Consider the following 21,570-nt stretch of genomic DNA (forward strand, 5'->3'; position numbering starts at 1 on the left):
CCCATAATCCACAAATTTTCATCTTGAGTCTCAGATGATGTTTGTTTGATCTCCAAAAAACATCTTCTCTTGGACATCCTGAGTCAATTCTCCTCTCTAGTAGATTTACTTCTGGATTCCAAGTTACTTATAGAGATTCCTTAGACATTCTTGCTAAAATCTACTGACACTTCCTAATCATGAGCTTTCTAGTATTCTAAGTAAGAGAGAGGTTGAAGTGGATCTGCAGGAGAGATGCAGATGCAGGGAAAAAGGGGAAGTCAGTTACCTGGGTTTTGAGCTGGGTCCTTCTCTGGTTTGACCTGGAGGGACTGGCTACTTTCCCGTGGCTATTTCTACCTTGTATTTCCCATCCTACCTGCTTCCCTGCTGGCTGGTTGATATCTACTGAGCTTCCTGGTGTGATCCTGAACCCTCTGGGCCATCTGTCTGTAAGATTAGGTCAGGGGTCCTTCTGGATCCAGGACCTCTCCCTGGGCACTGTCCTTCCTAACTGTCCAAACTCACTACCTCTATTACCATCAAAGTGGGGTTTTGGGTGAGTGTAGGTTTATCTATTAGGGACTGGGATCTTTAGACAGATAGGCAAGGATTTGCTCAATTTCTGTGAAGACTCTTGGTGACCAGATATACAGATCTGGGGGAGGTTTAGGTAGTTGTTATTAACTTAGGATTATCCAAATCCCCTTTTCACCTTTCCTTGTCATAATAAATCAAACATCCATCCCTGTTATACAGTGGTCTCTGTTACCTCAGGACAGGCTCTGCCTAGACTGGGTCTGTTAGCCTGTCAACCTACTGAAACTAGTTCTGTTGACCTCCCCAAAGCAGTTAAATCTTCTGAACCTTGCCCTAATTAAACATCTAATCCCATCCCCCAAACCTACCACCACCACTACACTAGAAATACATAAACCAATGCATGTGCCAACAGGATTCACTGGTTACACTTATACACTTATACAGGGTCAGTTAGATTCCTTCAGGTCATATCCAAACTCACAGATACCTGTATTTTCATCTCCTGGTTTTGTTTATATTCAAGAGGTTGAAGAAAAATTGGGAAAAGAAATGAAAGTGACACAGGAAAATCATGAAAAAATATCCAATAACATGCTAAAAGAGGTACAAAAAATGCTGAAGAAATTAATATCTTTTAAAAAATAGTCCAATTGGTAAAAGAGGCATAAAAATCCAAAGAGACAAGCTCCTTTAAAGCGGGAATTGGCCAAATGGAAAAGGATATACAAAAATGCCCTGAAGATGAAAACTGGAAAGACAGAATTGGCCCTTGGAAAAAGGCATACAAAAATTCACTGAAGAAAAGAACTCTTTACAATGCAGAACTGGTCAAATAGAAAAGAAGGAGAAAAGCTCACTCAAGAATATCAGGCCTTAAAAATTAGAATTGGGGAAGTGGAAGCTAATAACTTTATGAAACATCAAGAAACAAAGTCAAAAGAAAGAAAAAATAGAAGAAAATGTAAAATATTTCATAGGAAAAACAACTGACCTGGAAAATAAATCCAAGAAAGATAATGTAAGAATTATTGGATACCTGAAAGCCATGATCAAAAAAAAGAGCTTAGCTATCATCTTTCAAGAAATCATCAAAGAAAACTGCTCTTATATTCTAGAACCAGACAAAATAGAAATGGAAAGAATCCACCAATCACTTCCTGAAAGAGATCCTAAAAAGCTAACTCTCACCTCATAGTCAAATTCCAAAATTCCAAGTTAAAGGAGAAAATGTTGCAAATAGCTGAAAAGAAACAATTCAAATATCATAGAGTTACCGACACAATAATAGAAGGTTCAGCAGGTTCTCCATTAAAGGATCTGGAAAATGATATTCTAGAGAGCAAAGAAGGTAGGACTTCAACCAAGAACCACTTACCCAGCAAAACTAAACATAATTCTCCAAGGGAAAAAATGAGTATTCAATGAAAGAGAAGACCTTCAAACATTCCTAAATAAGAGCCCAGAGTTATCTGGAAAACCTGACTCTCCAATGTAAGACTGAAGAGAATCATGGAAAGGTTAAGTAGGAAAGAGAAATCAAAAGACATTCAATAAGGTTAAATTGTGTCCATTCCTACAAGGAGAGATGATTCTCATAACACGAAAGAAATCTGTCATTATTAGGGCAGTTAGAAGGAGTATACATAGTGTGAAAATGGGATTAATCCTACCCTGGCATTTCTAGATTTAATCACTAAAAGTGTAAACACCACCACTTAATTCTTGAATGGGGGAGGTATGTGACCCACATGTACAAGAGTGGGTGACAAATCAGAATTGACTGACTGCCACTAGGCAGTCCTAAGCAAAGCCTTTGTTGTAATTGGTACACATGAAATGAGAGGAAGGCACAGGAAGTGATGAAAGAAATGGCCTGGATAAATTGCAAAGGACTTTCACTCTTGGACCTTGAACTGGACCCGGAGGAGCTCTGGCTGAGTACCTTGGACTGCTTTATATTTCTCCTAAGAACTACACATGTTGAGTGAAAAAGAGTCACTCCCTTAGCTTCCCTGGAGGTACTAGCCTCCAGAGAGGCCTTTGATTGGGAGGAGGTCTCATGGCTAAAACCCTTGTTAAATGACTTTTAGGCTCTCTGGCTGGGGCTTCTGGAACCCTGCCAGAGTAAAGTCAAGACTTGAACACATAATCTAGTTCATTAAGCTAGATCTCTTACTCTGCCTCTTCACATTTCTCTACTTTTGCTCTCTCCTATATTTTATAAATTGCTAAAAATCATTTAGAATTAATTAGTATGAATTCTTGATGACCACCCCTTTGAATATTTAGTCCAACCATAATAATTTTCTCCTTTACAATAGGCAGAGGGTGAGAATGTGAAATGAATATGATGGGATAACATAAAAAATTAAATTAAGGCATAAAAAAGAGGAATGCATTGGGAGGAAGAGGAAGGGGGAAAAGAATGGGGGAAATTATTGCACATAAAATAGGCATTAAAGGGCCTTCACAGTGGAGGGGGAAATGGAGGAGATGAGGAAGAGAGCATGTGAACCTTACATTCATAAGAATTAGTTCAATGAGGGAAAAACATATATAATCATTTGGTCATAGGAAGCTATCTTATCCTACAGGAATTAGGAAGGGAAGGGAATAAGAGAAGGGAGGATGGGGCTGATAGAGAGAGGGCAACCTGGGAGAAATAGAAGTCATAAAGTAAACAAGGGGAAATAGAATGGAAAGTAATACACAGTAATCATAATGTGCAAATTTTTTATGTCTCTCTAATAAAGGCCTCATTTCTCAAATGTAAAGAGAAATGAGTTGATTATATAATCATGCAAGTCATTCCCCAGGTGATGTGATCAAAGGATATAAACAGGCTGTTAAACAAAGTAATGAAAGTTCTCTGTAGTCATGCAAAAAATCCTCTAAATCAATATAAATTAGAGAATTGCAAATTAAAAAAACTCTGAGGTACCACCCCACACCTATCAGATTGGCTATTATGACAAAAAAGGAAAATAACAAAACTTGGAGGGGATATGGGAAAGCCAGGACATGAATGCATTGTTGTGGGAATTGTGAATTGATTCAATCATTCAGAAGAGCAATTGGGACCTATGCCAAAAAATCTATAAAACAGTATGTACCCTTTGACCAAGCAATACCATTACTAGGTTTGTATCTCAAAGAAATTTTTTTAAAAAGGGTGGGGAGGATGGGAAGGACCTATACGTACAAAAATATTTAAAGCAGCTCTTTTTAGGGGGAGAAAGATTTGGAAAGTGAGGGGAGACCCACCAATTGGGGAATAACTGATTAAGTGATAATATATGATTATAATGGAATACCATTATAATGTAAAAAGTGACAAGCAGGAGGAGCTCAGAAAAACCTGGAAAGTTACATCAACTGGAGCAGAGTAAAATAAGCTGAACCAGGAGAACCTTGTACAGTGACAGGAATATTGTACAATGAACAACTGTGAATAGCAGCTACCCTTAGCAATATAATGATCTAAAATATCCCAAAGGACTCATGATAAAAAATCCCATTTCCTTTCAGAGAAAAAGAACTGAGTCTAAATCCAAACCAAAGCAAACATTTTTCACTTTCTTAATTTTTTTCTATTTGAGTTTCCTTCCACAAAAAGATTAATATGGGAAAATCTTTTACATGATTGCACATGTAAAATCTATATAAGATTGCTTACCATCTCAAGGAAGTTGTGGTATTTGGGGGGGGGGGAGGAAGCAGGGAGGGAATTCAAGACTCAATATTCTTTGAAAAATGTTGGAAATTGTTTTTACATGTAATTGGGGGAAATTTAAATTAAAATTTGAAAAAGAATTGAACTGCTTAGAAGTGATAGATTTCAATTCTGGATTGTGCCCTTAATATTCAGAATCTGAAACTTAGAAAATTTTTAGGTTCTGAATATGGAAATAGTAATTCAGTATTTGTAAAATGTTTCTGCATCTGACTTTACAGGGTTACAGATATTACTTGATCCTTTGAACTCTGGTGGAAGTATTCCAATAATAATCCTAAAATCTATCTAGTTGACAATAATACAAATTTTGTTCTCTGATATCCTATTGTCAATTATGTTTCAGTAATCTCATGTTCTTTAATGAGCTTGTTTGATAAATCAAGCAAATCAGGATAAGTTAATGATGAAAGGTTAATAGAAATGCAAAATCTATCTATATAGTACTAACTATAATTCTTAAAATTGTTTAACGTCATTATTGGTTTGAATCTTGGAAAAAGTGAATTAAGATTTGAGAGTTTTCTGCAATGTCCAAAATAATCCCCTGTTCAAATCTTGTCAGGGTTAATTTTTTTTAAGTAATAAATAACATAGGTTGAAATTACTGCCCCAAAACTAAATTTTTTTTCAGAAATTTTGCTCTGAAAACTCATGATCATCTTATCTTTCAATTGACAAAATAGTACTTGTACACTTATCATTGTCTGTGATGCTCTATTTTGAGGATTTGTAAATATTTACCACTATATACAAATTTCCATTTAGATTCTTTTTTCTTTTACTTTGAGTGTATAATTTATAAGTAAGTTTTACTGTTAATTATCTGCGGATTTGAGGGACTTCTTTTGAATTATATGGTATACTGAAATGATACAAATTTGCCTAAACCAGTGATGGGCAAACTTTTTAAAGAGGGGGCCAAAGGAAAGGAAATGCTCATCTGTCAGTCTGTTTCTAAGGTAACTCTTTTGAAGTTTCATTGTATTGTATCCTACTCACTGTATTTCGTCAGATTAGGAATATGTTGCGCAGACAGCTAGAACATTTCAGGGGGCCACATCTGGCCTGCAGGCCATAGTCTGCCCATCATTGGCCTAAACTATTGCAATAAGCCTAATTATAGCTCCATCATGCTCCTGTTACTCCTTTTATTTTAAGCACACTTTAGCACTCAAATAAAGGAAATTGTAAAGAGTCTTTCACATAAGGAGATTTAATAATAGTTTCTTTATTAGACAGAATTTGTACCATTAATGGGAAAACCCTGGTAGTGCTGTCTAACCTTGAAGTTCAGAAACCAAATATTGACTCTTTTAAATTGAGATGAATAATTGTTGCCTAACCCCTTTTCTGAGTCTCCTTGTAACTTACTCAAACAACTGAACTACTCCTTCTAGCCCCTCCTTTTAGATTTCTTAGATTTTTGAGTGAACTGGGATGTCTTCAGAATTGAGATTTCTTTCCATCTGGCTGGTTAAAGATTGTTCTTACTTCATGTTATCATTTGACCATTTGCTACATGCAAACTGCTGCTGCTGCCCTGTGTTGACACGTGTGGTTCCTGTCTCTTATGGACAACATTTTTTCTTGCATATTGGCCCAGAGATGAGGTTTGGTGAGTGACCGTGAGCTCTGATAGCTACATTGCTATTTTGCGTAGATGTTAGAAATCATACTAGGTGTGCCCATCCTTCCCCCAAAATTGATGTTTGAATCCATAAAAGACTTTGCTATTTGATACAGAATATTGAGAACTTTATTGTAAGATACTTCTTAGAGTCTTCCTTTCAGATATGATTGCTATAAGGCTATTGGACCACCAAGCAGGACAACAGTAAAACACAGATGGCTCCTACACTTCCCTGGATAATAGTCAGGGAAGTGACCTGGGGACTACCCAAGTAGAACTCCATCCTGACTCAACTGTCAATCTAAGTCAGTTTTGAGCCACTTGGGATCATTTGGTCATTCCTATGCCTCTCTATAGCTTCTGCATGAGATTAAGTAAGGAACTCATTTGTATCTCCTTTCTTCCTCCTCATAGAGCAAACTCAATAAGTAGAAGTCCACCTCTTTCCTTTTACAAGTGGCAACTCTGAAGCATTTTTCTACAAAAATTTGCCTCACCATAAAGCTCTAAGCTCCCATCATACTCCTAAACTCAGTCTGATTTTTATGTGACCCCTTTGTCAGTCACCAGACAGGTAGTTTCTGTCTCTCCTCTTAAAGTACAATTGTGCTAGCTGTGAGTGAGTGAGTGAGTGAGTGAGTGAGTGAGTGAGTGTGTGTGTGTGTGTGTGTGTGTGTGTGTGTGTGTGTATGTGTAAGAGGTTGAGAAATTTTCAAACACCAGATCTCAAACTGAGAAGAAAAAAAGGAGGTAAAAAGACATCTTTTGAGCAGTTACTCAGGTCAAGGAGAGCAGGAGAAATTTACTCTCCAGCCAGGCATGACTAGAATCTGAGTCATCAGGTGGATAATCTTCTTGGTCAGTACAAAATACTGCATTTGGAAAATGTTACCATCAACCTGTTCTTTTGAGATTCCTGAACACCACCATCCTTCTCAAGGCTCTCACCGTCATTCATTGTTCAGTTTGCACCAGAGAAGCTGATCCAATTCCCTTGAAATGAAATGATACAACAGACTCCACAGCATGTCATTAGTGTAGCTTTGTTTTTAGCTGTTCCACCAGCTGTCACTCCAAAGGGACCAAACTGGGACCATGGAAGGACCAAGCAAACCTCCAGAGTCCAAAGGAGAAAATTGGGACTTTGACACTGTTCCTGCTGACCATAGCAACCGTTTCAGCAACTGTGATTCAGTGAGGAATAACATCCATTACACCTGAAAAACCATGTAGACAACAGGCATGTCCTTTCTAGGACACTCCTGTAACTGGACTATCCACACCAGTGATCCTCATTCCTGCTTGGAACCAGCATTTAATCATCCCATGGAGGTGTGATATTCTACTTTATAGCAAACCAATTCATGTAAGAGGCTACAGGGACCCAGAAGATACCCAAAGGTCATGGAGGACAGAAGCCATTTGAGAGCTCCTGGGAGTTGGGATGTACCATGTCAGAATGACCTGCAAAGAAACTCAGGCCAAAAATGTTCTTACTCATGTCAAGAGTGACCCCTGTAAGTCTTCACCCCCACTGGGGCCTCCCTTGGCAAAAGCAAGGCAGTCCTGATTAGCTGACATTTTAATTAGGAGATGATCTAAGAGTTTTTAATTCTTCTCTATTACTTCACTGTTTGGGGAGGGAAGCAGCTGGGCAAAGTGGCCTGGTCATGAGACCTAGCTGCCTCTAGCAATCTATGAAATAACACCCAATCAAGATCTCCCTGCCTAAGTTTTCCCTTTGAAAACCAGGTCACCAGTAGCTTTGATGAGAGGCATAGCAAAGTCAAAGGGACATGTCCCTGTGCTAGCTTTGCTGACTTCAGTATACAGAGTAAACAAAAAGTAACAGTTCTCTGCCCAAGCAGTTACCTTGGAGGCTGGTAGTAACTACATTCTTTAGCAAGTTTTGGTTAAGGAGAGGTTTCTCTTTAAGCTAGACTGAAGGAGGGGATTTCAATATTAAAGAAAGGTGTATATTAGAAATTAATAATCAAATAATACAGAATAAATTTTTATTTTACTCAACCAAAAGCAAAATGTTAATCAATCAAACAAGTGGTTATTAAGTGCCTACTATGTACTAGCAACCAAGCAATGCACTGGGGATAAAAATACATAAGTGAAACTTTCCCTACCCACAGGTTAGGGTTTGGGGAAAAGCAGCAGGTAAAGTTCGCAGGCCATTTCTTTGGACTTGTGAAAGGATCTCTCTTTCTCTTTCTCTCTTTTTCTTTCCCTCCTCATCCCTTCCCTTCCTCTCCCCGTCTCTTCCTCCCTTCCCTTCTCTCTCTCCCTCTTGCTCTTCCTCCCTACCTCTCTCCCCCTGCCCCTCCTTCCTTCCCTCCCTCTCTCTCTCTCTCTGGGTTGGAATCCAGGACCCAATAGAGCACTTTTAAGTAAGCTTCCTCTTACTTTCCAATTTTTTTTATCACCCCAAAAAGAGCAGATTTAAGTGATTTTTTCAATACCTATAGGTCCTTTTCCTTTTTATTTTTTAATGCCCTTTGGACATAGTTCCAAATTGCTGAATCAGTTCACAAATCTCCCAATAGTTCATTAGTATCTCAGTTATTTCATATCTCCTCCAACATTGTCACTTTCCTTTTCTGTCATAATAGCAAATCTAAAAGCTATGGGGTGATCCTTCAGCCTTATTATAATTTGCATTTCCCTAAATAATGGTGATCACCCTCCTCTTGAGGAAAATACATAAAACTTGAGCACACTGATTAGATATTTTCTAGACTATGAATCCTCTGAAATGAAGTAATAAGATGTGATCCTGGCTGAAAGCCTTTCTCCAGGGAATCATCTGGAACTGGTCTGTTCAGAAGGCATTTTCTCATACTGAACAAGCTCAGGACTCTCCATTTGATGTCTTTCTTCATTCATGACAGTAATAAGATCTCTATCCCAAAGGAATTCTTGCTTGGGAATAAGAGATGATTGTTGCCTGAAGGACTTACCACATTCATAATATTCCTAAAGTTTTTCTCTAGTGTGGATTCTCTTATGTTAAATAATCTAAAAGTAGCAAGTATAAGCTTGTTCTCACTCATGAGGCTTCTCGCCAGTGAAGATTTTCTGACATGAAACAACTGTGGAGCTTTATATGAAAGCTTATCCAAATTAATGATATTCACAAAGTTCCTATCCAATGTGGATACTCTGATGTCTAGGAAGAGACTCCCTCCATCTGAAAGCCTTTCCACATTGTTTACATTCATAAGGTTTCTCTTCACTGTGGATTCTCTGATGTTTGGCAAGATTGCCTCTATCTGAGATCACCTTTCCACACTGTTTACATTCATAAAGTTTCTCTCCACTGTGGCTTCTCTGATGTACAGAAAACTGGCCTCTCTGTGAAAGCCTTTCCACACTGTTTACATTCAAAAGGTTTCTCTCCACTGTGGATTCTCTGATGTGCAGCAAGAGAGCCACTATCTGTGAAAGCCTTTACACATTGTTTACGTTCATAAGGTTTCTATCCACTGTGGCTTCTCTGATGTTTAACGAGAGAGCCTCTCTGTGTGAAAGCCTTTCCACACTGTTTACACTCATAAGGTTTCTCTCCAGTGTGAATTCTCTGGTGACTGGCAAGATGGCCCCTCTTTGTGAAAGCCTTTCCACAGTGTTTACACTCATAAGGTTTCTCTCCAGTGTGGATTCTCTGATGACTGGCAAGATGGCCCCTCTTTTTGAAAGCCTTTCCACAGTGTTTACATTCAAAAGGTTTCTCTCCTGTGTGTATTCTCTGATGTTCAGTAAAAGAGACCTTCCATGTAAAAGCCTTTCCACAGTATTTACACTCATAAGGTTTCTCTCCTGTGTGTATTCTCTGATGTTCAGTAAAAGAGACCTTCCATGCAAAAGCTTTTCCACAGTGTTTACACTCATAAGGTTTCTCTCCTGTGTGGATTCTCTGATGTTCAGTAAAAGAGACCTTCCATGTAAAAGCCTTTCCACAGTGTTTACACTCATAAGGTTTCTCTCCAGTGTGGATTCTCTGATGACAAGTAAGATGGTCCCTCTTTGTGAAAGTCTTTCCACAGTGTTTACATTCATAAGGTTTCTCTCTTGTGTGTATTTTCTGATGATCAGTAAAAGAGACCTTCCGTGTAAAAGTCTTTCCACAATGTTTACATTCATAAGGTTTCTCTCCACTGTGGCTTCTCTGATGTTTAGCAAGAGAGCCACTATCTGTGAAAACCTTTCCACATTGTTTACATTCATAAGGTTTCTCTCCTGTGTGAATTCTCTGATGTTTTGCAAGAGAGCCCCTCTCTGCAAAAGTCTTTCCACATTCTTTACATTCATAAGGTTTCTCTCCACAGTGCATGATTTGATGTGCAGCAAGGTCAGAGCTCTGACTAGAAGGTTTGCCACCTTTATTACTCATAGAAACCATCTTTACACACTTCCTTTTTGGATTTCTAATGAGGTCTGAACTACAGTCAAAGGCCATTCCCCCTAGGTCACCTTGATACATGGGCATTTTAGGAGGTTTCTCAGATGACTGAATAAGCCCTACTTCTTCAGGAAAGCATTTGATGTATTCACTATCCTGACAACAGTCATTTCCTGAGGTCAATTTCATATACTGATTTAAGACTGAATATTGGCTGGATTTCTCTGTAGTCTCATCAAAAATACTGTCACTCTTTAGATTTTTATTTACCTTGATATTAGAGTCAACAATTTCTCTCAAAAGGAAGTCACAGGGACCCTCATTCGTGCATCTTTGGGGGCCACATCCTTTCACAAAAAGGATCAGCTTTGTAGTCATTCCCTCCACTTCAAAAGTAGAAGCCTCTGAAGAAAACAAATAATGATATAAACACAGAAGGAAGGAGAACACACACAAAGAAATAGGAGTTCTTTCCTCTGATGGCAGAAAGCAAACTGATTGTTATTCTATTTCCCCGGGCCAAAAGGAGTTTTCAAATTTAAACAAGAGGAACCGGTCTTTGGATATGCCATTTCATCATATCTGTAAGATGGATGATTTTAGAAATATTTTGACATACAATAACAATGAAACAGGCAGGCTCAAGATTCTCATCATACTTTGTAACTCATGTCATGAATAAAGAATGGAGGAATGACCTGACCAACTTCCTTGCAGATAGACTACAAATGAAACCCTGTACCTGAGCATTTGTCCACAATACTGGACAGTGTTTCTCCTTTGTCCTTTCTATCTTTTCTAAAAAGTCACACTTGGATTATTCTTATAATTTTCTGAATCTCAGGTAACCTTCTAAATATTCTGTTCTTATGATTTTAGATGCACTATTACATGGTCATTCTTGGTAAATTTTATATGCTAAGCAGAGAAATAACTTCACATTTTTTAACTCTCATGCAATAATTTTCAAGTGAAATGTTTTCTTCTTTTTTCTATAGATATAAAAATATTATGCCATTTAGTGCAGACCAATTAAATATTAATTTTATTTTGTGAGCTACCATATACGTCTCATACTCTATACTATGAAAGAGAATTCTTTACTCTATTGCCTATCCTGAGTTAACACTAACTTAAGTACCTCACCAGATTGTGAAGACAGGATTAACTCTCCTTTGTCCACCTTTTTTTTTTTTTTAACCCTTAACTTCTGTGTATTGACTTATAGGTGGAAGAGTGGTAAGGGTAGGCAATGGGGGTCAAGTGACTTGCCCAGGGTCACACAGCTGGGAAGTGTCTGAGGCTGGATTTGAACCTAGGACCTCCCGTCTCTAGGCCTGGCTCTCAATCCACTGAGCTACCCAGCTGCTCCCTTTGTCCACCTTTTAAATTGAATCAAAAAAAGAATGAACACCCTATTTAGTGCTAGGTGAGAAGGCAGCAAGATATTCAAGAGCTCCACCCTTTTTTTTTTTTAACTAGAATCAGTCAGAAACTTGTGAATTCTTTTAAGAGTTCACACTTTCAAAACTGTTCAATCAGGAAACTGTGAACCTTTTTGATGAGAAATTGACCTTCAGTAGGTAAGAAGTTGATCCCACTGCCTAGGGGGCAGTGTTAAGACAATTTGGAAACTATGATTGTTCCCTGCGAAGAGGGGAGGAGACAAGAAGTCACCATAAAAGCAAGTCTGAACTCCCTCAGAGTAGATGGTCTCTGAGAAGATAGTCTGAAGAAATTGTCTTCTGGAGATAGTCTTCTGACTGGGGAGAGTCTTCGAAGGAGCTTTGCTGGAGACTGCGGTTGGATCACGGGTTTGGAACTCAGCTTCAACTTATACTCTGACTCCTGGACTACATTGGGTGAATGAAAGGCTGACTCCCTTCCTAAGTGACTTAAGTGACTAGCTTCCATCCTTCACATTTCTCTACTTTATTTTTCCCCTCTATTTTGATAAATAAGCTTCTGACCTGAGATTATAATAATTTTAGTGACCATGTTATTTCATATAATTTAAGTCCAACCATTAAATTTAACCTCTACAATACTGAGTCCATAATCCATTTTTTGGGAAATGAACAGCATGCTTAAGTGGTGGTCTGCCAACCCCCAAGTCTAGCACTCCCTTCAGTACAAAAAATAAAAGTCTTTTGGGATAACAGCTTTTATACACTTACTTTCACCTCACTCACCTGGACAAAAGCTCCTTGGGTCTTTTTGCTCTAGCAGCCATGGTGCTTCCCTTTGCTGAATACAGGAGATAAAATTTTCTTTAGAAACTGGAAGCCCTGGATATAAGAAAGAAGCAAGGGTTCAGGAGAGAAAATTTTTTTAAATTGTTAATGGAAAAGGGGCATGCAAATAAGACTACAGAATAGTTTCTGTTGTATTCACTAGTGGGACATTTGCAGGAGGGCAGAGGTCATGGAAACCATTTGTAATCAGAAAATTGCATCTTTATTTATGCTTTTTAATAGAAGGATAGGCACATTCCACAAACTCCATTATCTAGAAATTAAAGGTAGCTGGTAGCAAAGGGGTAAAAGATCAGAACTCAGGAGTCAGAAAATCAAATTTAATTCAGCCTCAGAGAGATGGTAAGTGGGTGCTACTGGGCAAGTTATTTAACCTCTGTTTGCCTCAGTTGCCTCCACTATGAATTGAGGACAAAAAGAGTATCAAACTCATAAGGATGTTGTGAAATTAATAATTATGAGCTCCTTTACCCAGTAATGGGCATAGTACAGGTATTTTGAAATGATTATTCCTTTTATTTCCATTCCTATCATGTGGCCTACAATTTGAGGAAAAAAATAAGGATAAACTTGCTAGAGTAGACAGAATTAGGGGCTGTGAGCTACAGTTTTGTACTTCTTTTTAAATTTTATTTTCATATAGTTATTTATTTATCTGTTTGTTTTTAAAGCCCTTACCTTCTGTCTTAAGAGTCAATACTATGTACAGGTTCCAAGGTAGGATAGTGGTAAAGGCTAGGCAATGGAGACAAACAACTTGCCCAAGGTCACACAGATAGAAGTTTCTGAGGCCAGATTTTAACCCAGGACCTCCTGTCTCTGGGCCTGGCTCTCAACCCACTGAGCCACACAGCTGCCCCCGTGTGTGTGTGTGTGTGTGTGTATTTACTGTATTTTTAAATTTAAATTAAACTTAAATTTAAAACATTTTTTAAATTTTTTCCATGTTTACACATTCATTTTTCCCCTCCCAGCTCCCACAAGCATTTCCACTGGGTTATACAAATGTTATCACTCATAAATATTTCCATATTATTAATTTTTTCAATAGAGCAAACTTTTAAACCCCAAATACACAAATCATATATCCATATAGACAAAATGACTATTCATTAGTTTTTCTTCTGTGTTTCTACTCTCACAGTTCTTTCTCTTGATGTGGAAAGCATTTTTTCTCATAACTTCCTTAGTATTGCCTTATATTAGCTGTTAAAATGATGGTTAAACTGTTATATTGTGTATAAATGAAGATTTTGAACTTTGGACTTAATACCCCAGAAGTCCCTTAGTATTTCCCAAAATTCCCTTTAATCTCTCCTGTGCCTCCACGTTTGCGTGGTCACATTATTGTTTTAGAAGTTCTCTCTCTCTTTCTCTCTCCTTCTTCATGAGCGTGGCTGAAGTTAGTTTAGCACCTTTTCACTAGTTTTTTGTGTTAGTTTAATATTAATAAAATTTTATAAAGTATAATATTTAGTTCTTGTAATTTTAATCTCTACATTTATGTCCTACTAATTTTAACTTAAAAGCTATCTGAGTAAAAAATTTTGAGAATTTGTTTCCCTTTGTGGTAGGACATAAATGTAGAGATTAAAGCTTCTCACACCCATCTGCCCAGCCTGCAGCCCCTGTTTGCCATGACTAAATCCACTGTTGAGAGTCTACCAATCCGAGCTGGGTTTTTTTTTTCCTCAGAGGATGGGACCAATCCTTTTGATCCTTTTCCCCACCCCACAAGGATTTTCCAGCCTATCCTAGCCATTTTCCAACAGAGGTACACAGCATGGAAAAAACAAACCATGCTATTGAACCACACCCCCTTCTACTTTTCAAGCAAAATTTTTTTTTTAAGAAAGCTGACTCTGGGTTCCTGATTAAGACTCTAAGACTGAAGGTTTTTTCACAGGAAGGGCTAAAAAGCCTAACATCAATAGATTTAAAATCAGTTTTGGGAAATAAACCTGTTTTTCCTTCACTTTCCTGACTCAAAACATCAAGGTTGTTTTTTTAAAACCAGTCCTTCATAATACCCTATTGTCCTCCCTAGTAATTTCCCCCTTCTCTCTGTTTACTCTATAAACAAACTCCATTTAGTGTCTTCTTGAGGACAAAATGCTATTGCAAAGCATGCTCGAATCTCTGCAGTTTAGCTATTCCTTTTAACTAATGCATATTGGCCCTGCTTGATCTTTTTAACAGCAGTTTGTATTTTCACTGGCTATTTACCATCCTGCTTCCCCTCAAGAATATGCAAAAAGCTATTCTGTTTAAATTAAAGGCCAAACTGAAAATTTTTGACAAAGTTTTGAAAGTCTTAAATGCTCTCAACATGCAGACTGGAGATTCTGCCCACTGAGTATATGATGAAATCCAGAGTTCTGACAAATCTAAATGGATAAATATGTGAGGGAGGAGAAAGAACCTTAAAAGAGATCTGGAAGTTTATTGCTTGCTAATCATTTTCAGCTTCTCCCCTCAAGATAGTAAACAAGTCTATTTGGAATTGGTAAAAAGGATTTTTTGACTGCACTGCCTGTTCAATGTCACACTTATTGTTTTTGCTGATTGCATTTAAGATTTAATTTTTTAAAGTTTATCTGTATTAACCTGATCAATACTATTCTATTATAGGATTTTTTTATCTGTACCGTTTCCCTATGATTTTACTGAACAACATATTACTGTAAAAAGCCCATAAGTTTTATGTATCCTGTATTTCTCATCTCAACTATCGAGGTCGCATATTGCTTATACAGCCTTTTCTTTTATTTTGCCTTTGTTAATTGTCACATACATGGTAATGGATGGACTCCATCAAAACTGGTTACAACCTATATAAGACCTTAGAGAATATGATGACTTAAGAATTTAAATTGTAATTTTAAGGGATCTTGAAAAATGACTTCAGATATCTAGTGGTTTTTGAATGGATGCTATATGTATACACACACACACACACACACACACACACACACACACACACATTATAAAGAATGTTGTATTAAAAGGTAGAGAGCCAAATAGAAGTTCTTACTGCCGGAAGCCATCAAAGCCGTGACATTTAGCAAGGCTAGTCACCAGCTCTGACAATCTAGCACAGCAGGTTGTCGGGAGGATGGAAATTCCACACTCAGTTTCCCCTATGTGATTCTTTTTACAGTGACATTCACTTACATTGAAATTATTGCAATCAGTATCCTTATTCAGTTCCAAGGAGACACAGAAAAACAATACAGGTTCATGGCAAGAACAATCACAGTGACAGACTACCCACTATCCCAAAATAAACCACTGTACAAACCCCCAGAGTTTAGAAATTTCCCCTAGAATAAGTCCAGCAAAAAACCAGCAGGTAGTGAGTTAATGCAAGTTTCTAAAGTTCCCAGCAAGAAAATACCTGGCCTGAGTTTGTTCCCAAACTCCCACAGACCAAAGAAACAGTGAAACACAAGGAAAATAAGGCAATGACAAATTAGCACAGAATCACCCTTCCAGAACTGCATTCTTATTGACTCTATAGCAGAAAGAACAGCAAACATACTTTTTAAAAAATAGTGAAAAAGTGAAAGAACATAATGGGAACACAATTTGGACTAGACTGATATTATTGTATCTTATTTGATGTAATCGACTACCATAACTATCTCCTTGATTGATGATGGGAATGAATAATATAACATAACTATATACATGATTTAATTAATTGAAATATAATTAACTATTATCTTAGCTAGGAACTAATGTTCTTGTATCTCACGGATGGCTGAAAATAATAAGTCCCAACTAAGCCATTCCATAATGAATAATTCTTGACAAGCTTGCTTCTTTGTTTAACCACAGTAAGATAATTAGTAAATGCCAGGATGAAAAAAAGAATCACAAAGGGGAAACTGAGTGTGGAATTTCCATCCTCCCGACAACCTGCCGTGCTGGATTGTCAGAGCTGGTGACTAGCCTTGCTAAATGTCACGGTTTTGATGGCTTCTGACATCCTACCAAAACTTTTTATATATAAAGCAGGAAGCCAAAAAGAATTCCTGCCTGTATGATATTTTAACTCTTCAGTTTAATTTACTTCCACCAGAAAAATCTAGATTTCTTGGTGATGTTATAGACCCAAAATAGGCTTTCATCAGCAGTTGCCAAGGTTGAAAGATTTCCTATATCTGTAGATTTATGACAAGTATACATCAGTTCATAGGTTTTTTAAAAATATCACAGAGCAAGTGGCTATCTATATAAAGTCATTTGAAGCCTATATAATAATGAGTTTGTTTGCTATTGTCAATAACTGGGCTATTGTGAATTTTGGGGACTTTGGTACTTTCTTTGAATGTGCATTATCTACTTTATTACTGTTTTTATAAATCTGTTTTATTGTGAAAATCATTTGCACTCACACAGTGGTTCATGGCCAAGTTAAAAAGGAAATGGATCTCATTTTTTGGTGAGGAACCTTTGTATTCTACCTCTCCTTGGCTAACATACTGTGTCACTGATTCTAAGCTATATGTTTTTGATTTTTAAAATATTTTTATTACTATTTTTTCCTTGTATTTTCAATATGGTATTTGAGTATTTTGAAGTACATATAATCAATATTAATTTTTTTTATTTTGCAGCAATAAGTCTAAAATACATTTGTCCTAATATTAATGCATACCCAAAAAGCTTTAAACTATAGAAATAGTTCCTCTGATTGTTTAAAAATTATGGGACTAACACTAGAAAGTATAGGAATAGAAGTTCCTTTCCTAAAAATAATAAACAGTATATATCTTAAACCATCAACAAGCATCATATGCAATGGGGATAAATTAGAAGCCTTCCCAATAAGATCAGGAGTGAAACAAGGATGCCCATTATCACCTCTATTATTTAACATTGTACTAGAAACACTAGCAGTAGCAATTAGAGAAGAAAAATAAATTGAGGGTATTAAAATAGGCAATGAGGAGATTAAGCTATCACTCTTTGCAGATGATATGATGGTCTACTGAAAAAATCCTAGAGAATCAACTAAGAAGCTTATAGAAATAATCAACAACTTTAGCAAAGTTGCAGGATACAAAATAAATGCACATAAATCATCAGCATTTCTATATATTTCCAAAACATCACAGCAGCAAGAGATAGAAAGAGAAACACCATTTAAAATCACCCTAGACAATATAAAATACTTAGGAATCTATCTACCAAAACAAACACAGGAATTATACGAACATAAGTACAAAACACTTTCCAAACAATTAAAACTAGATCTAAACATTGGAAAAACATTGACTGCTCATGGGTAGGACGAGCTAACATAATAAAAATGACCATTCTACCCAAATTAATTTACTTATTTAGTGCCATACCTATCAAACTACCAAAAAACTTTTTTAATGAATTAGAAAAAAACTATAACAAAAGATCAAGAATATCAAGGGAAATAATGAAAAAAACGTGAAGGAAGGTAGCTTAGCAGTACCAGATATTAAGCTATACTATAAAGCAGCAGTCATCAAAACAATATGGTTGCTGGCTAAGAGATAGAAGGGAGGACCAGTGGAATAGGCTTGGGGTAAGTGACATCAGCAAAACAGTGTATGATAAACCCAAAGAGCCCAACTTTGGGGACAAAAATCCGCTATTTGACAAAAACTGCTGGGAAAATTGGAAAACAATATGGGAGAGATTAGCTTTAGATCAACTTCTCACACCCTACACCAAGATAAATTCAGAATAGGTGAATGACTTGAATATAAAGAAGGAAACTGTAGGTAAATTAAGTGAACACAGAATAGTATACTTGTCAGATCTCTGGGAAAGGAAAGATTTTAAAACCAAGCAAGAGTTAGAAAAAATTATAAACTATAAAATAAATAATTTTGATTATATTAAATTAAAAAGGTTTTGTACAAACAAAAACAATGCAACCAAAATCAGAAGGGAAACAACAAACTGCGAAAAAAAATCTTTATAACAAGAAATTCTGACAGAGGTCTAATTAATCAAATATACAAGGAGTTAAATAAATTGTATAAAAAAATCAAGCCATTCCCCAATTGATAAATGGGCAAGGGACATGAATAGGCAATTTTCAGATAAAGAAATCAAAAGCATCAATAAACACATGAGAAAGTGTTCTAAATCTCTAATAATTAGAGAAATGCAAATCAAAACAACTCTGAGTATCACCTCACACCTATCAGACTGGCTAAAATGATAGCAGGGGAGAGTAATGAATGTTGGAGGGGATGTGGCAAAATTGGGACATTAATAAACTGCTGGTGGAGTTGTGAAATGATCCAACCATTCTGGATGGCAATTTGGAACTATGCTCAAAGAGTGATAAAAGAATGCCTGCCCTTTGATCCAACCATACCATTGCTGGGTTTGTACCCCAAAGAGATCATAGATAAAAAGACTTGTACAAAAATATTTATAGTCATGCTTTTTGTGGTAGCAAAAAAACTGGAAGGCGAGGGTATGCCCTTTAATTGGGGAATGGCTGAACAAATTGTGGCATATGTTGGTGATGGAATACTATTGTGCTCAAAGGAATAATAAACTGGAGGAATTCCATATGAACTGGAAAGACCTCCAGGAATTGATGCAGAGTGAAAGGAGCAGAGCCAGAAGAACATTGTACACAGAGACCGATACACTGTGGTAAAATCGAATGTAATGGACATCTGTACTAGCAACAATGCAATGACCCAAGACAATTCTGAGGGTTTTATGGAAAAGAACGCTACCTACATTCAGAGGAAGAACTACAGGAGAGGAAACACAGAGGAAAAACATCTGCTTGAACACTTGGGTTGATGAGGACATGATTGGGGATGCAGACCTGAAAGGACCACACCAATGTAACTATCAATAATATGTAAATAAGTCTTGACTGACCACACATGTTAAAACCAGTGGAATGTGAGTTAGCTATTGGGGGGGGGCGGTTAGGGGGTGAAGGGTAAAGTAAAAACATGAATTATGTAACAACGGAAAATTTTTCTAAAAATAAAAAATTAATTAAAAAAATTATGGGACTTTCCTTAATGATTCTGTCTGATTCCAGAAGAAGAGAATACAAAAAGAGCCATTGCACATGGCCAAAGAAGCACAAAGCTAAGCTGCATAGTGCCTTTAGAGCACAAAGGTCAAAGAGACCAATCCCAGTGGGACTGATGTAATTTTGAGCCAAGACAAGAGGACTTGAACTTGTTTGGAGTTCAAGGTTGCAGCTATTTTCACATATGTCAGAGGCTAGAATTCCTCTGAGCCCTAACAAGTACCTCACTTTCACTGCTTTTCCGGTTCCTATAATCTAGTCCCTTTTCTGTCTCTCATAGTGTGGCAAATTTTCTGTAGTCCTAGCTACTGATTGCATAAGTGCATAATTATTTAAATCACTTCAATTGGGTCTTGATTCAAGGACCTGCTATACTTTTGTTTTTCCTTTACTTAGATTTTTTAGACATGACTTTGATATTTTATATTTCATCCACAAGTTATTTTTTCTCTTTGTTTGAATTTTTAAAATTTCTTTTGCAAATTGATTCAGATACCTCATAACTCAGCTATGCATCCCTGAGTGATCCCTGTGTGTGTTATTATCATTCTCAGGGGGGACTATGTTATTGCTGTGAACTTTGATTTTAATTTGAGCAATTTTAGGATAAGAAACTTGCTAACTCCCAGAATCCAGAAGACAAACCTGTTTAGAGAAGATGCCATGAAGATGCCTGCAGAGTCCACACGCTGTACCAGAAGATCCGGACTGAACTTTGGGATGTGAATTTGAACTATGGGGGGTTGAATGCATTTGTTTTGAATGTATACTTTTATGCCAAAGGGGAATGCCCCCAAACTGGCTTTTTGTCAATGTAGCAATCATTGATTTTGTTATTTTTTTCCTTTTATCCACAAATTATTGCAATTTTTAAGTTGATTATGTTTTCATGATCCATTGGGGAGACTGGCCTCCCAAAGGATCACAACAGCTATGTATAAATGGAGATGTTGAACCTTGCACATCATCTCCCAGAAGTCCCTTAGTATTTCCCAAAATTTCCTTTAATTTCTCCTGCGCCTCCATGTTTGTGTGGTCATGTTATTGTTTAAAAAGTTCTGCAGCTCTTCCCTCTCTCTCTTTTACTCACAAGTGCACTGAATAGCTAGGTCTCTTACTTTAATTATTATTAATAACTTTTTAAATATACTTGGAATATTGGACATTAATTTTTAAATCCACAATTGATTAATGGAGAGAAACCCAAAGGTGTGATTATTTGACAGACTTGTGTATGTGCTAAGCTATAACATTGAGGGCTTCAAGGGGATTATCCCTGTGATGGTATTGATACAGGGATGGACAGGAACCAGTGTTCAGATGAAAGACTTCTATGAGGTGCGATATAGATGGGTTTCCAGGACTTACTGATTTGCCTGGGCCCCAAGAAGCCTTTTCTGTACACAACCCTGTCGAGGAGAGCAACAATGACGGACAGCTTCGAAGTTCGACTTAACCAAAGCTTGATAGAGTTGTCTCCCCCAAATTTCCCCTCATACCCTCAACCCTAATCAGGTATTCACAAAGAACCTATCTGACTAAAGATATTTTAAAAGGGTGGTTTATTGTAACACAGGTTGTCACAAAAATAAAGGGTACAAGGGAGATATGGATGTATAATGACAGTGATAATGAGTATCGTATCTATGATCTCCTCAGATGCAGTTGGTGGGAGGAACACCTACTCCTATCACCCTGACTGCTGTTGTAAGATATACCCTTCTCTCTAGCAGGTTTGGTTGATAACCTGCTGCCCAAGTAAGGCCCTTGAGAGGTTAGATAGATGGGTAACCTTTCCAGGCCCAACATGGGGTCGGATAAATTGGTATTGGGCTATTGATCTGCCTTGGATAATGTTCAGGATCTAACTTCGTTTGACTCCCTTCCCAAGGGCCATAATAGAAAGACCACTCAGGAAGGTACTTGTTGTTGAACAATCTTTATCTATAAGTAGGGAAA

At 37.2% G+C, this 21,570-nt stretch overlaps 1 pseudogene; it reads right to left on the bottom strand.

Annotated features, from left to right (window-relative positions):
* Positions 1-8,186: 8,186 nt before the first annotated feature.
* The window catches only part of LOC123239526, a 107,048-nt pseudogene continuing 93,664 nt past the window's right edge, over positions 8,187-21,570 (bottom strand).

This window comes from Gracilinanus agilis, chromosome 3 (genome assembly GCF_016433145.1).
Source record: "Gracilinanus agilis isolate LMUSP501 chromosome 3, AgileGrace, whole genome shotgun sequence".
In the NCBI taxonomy this organism is placed as follows: domain Eukaryota; kingdom Metazoa; phylum Chordata; class Mammalia; order Didelphimorphia; family Didelphidae; genus Gracilinanus; species Gracilinanus agilis.